The 813-nt window shown below is 43.8% G+C and overlaps 1 pseudogene; it reads right to left on the reverse strand.

Annotated features, from left to right (window-relative positions):
- Positions 1 to 813, reverse strand: part of LOC120565567 — a 22,532-nt pseudogene extending 21,719 nt beyond the window's left edge.

Here is an 813-nt window from a genome sequence, read left to right on the forward strand (position 1 = left end):
ATTCAGAAACATTACATGGGAGGCAGGCGGCCTGTTACCAGGTGTCTTGTTGCCATGGAGGCCACCAGGGTGTGTGTGTGTGTGCGTGAGTATGTCGTGTGTGTTGTGTTCCTGTTTCTGTGTTGTGTTTGTATTGTGTCTGTGTGTGATGATGTGTATTGTTATGTTGTGTGTGTAATGTGAGTTAGTTAGTGAGTGGTGTGTGTGTGTTGTGTGTGTATTATGTGTGTATGTGTTATGTATTGTATGTGTGTGTGTAGTGTGTGGTGTATGTGTGTGGTTGTGTGTATTGTGTGTGTATATGTATATATGTGTGTTGTTTGTGTTGTGTGTGTTATGTGTATATGTATGTGTGTTGTATGTGTGTGTATGTGTATATCTGTGTGTATTGTGTATGTTATTATGTTGTGTCTCTGTGTGTTATGGTGTGTGTGTGTGTGTGTGTGTATGTGTGTGTGTGTGTATATCTGTGTGTGTGTGTGTATATCTCTGTACTGTATCGTGTGTGTGTGTGTGTGTGTGTATATCTTGTGTGTGTGTGTGTGTGTGTGTGTATATCTTGTACTGTATGTGTGTGTGTGTGTGTGTGTGTGTGTGTGTGTGTGTGTGTCTGTGTATGTCTGTGTGTGTGTGTGTCTGTGTGTGTGTGTGTGTGTGTGTGTGTGTGTGCGTCTGTGTATGTCTGTGTGTGTGTGTGTGTGTGTGTGTGTGTGTGTGTGTGTGTGTTTGTGTGTGTGTGTGTGTGTAGTTGTGTGTCCCTACGTCCCAGCTCGGTATCAGGGTGTAGAACTCCTCCACCCTCCCTCCCGACAT

The sequence above is a fragment of the Perca fluviatilis genome, chromosome 9 (assembly GCF_010015445.1).
Source record: "Perca fluviatilis chromosome 9, GENO_Pfluv_1.0, whole genome shotgun sequence".
Lineage (NCBI taxonomy): Eukaryota > Metazoa > Chordata > Actinopteri > Perciformes > Percidae > Perca > Perca fluviatilis.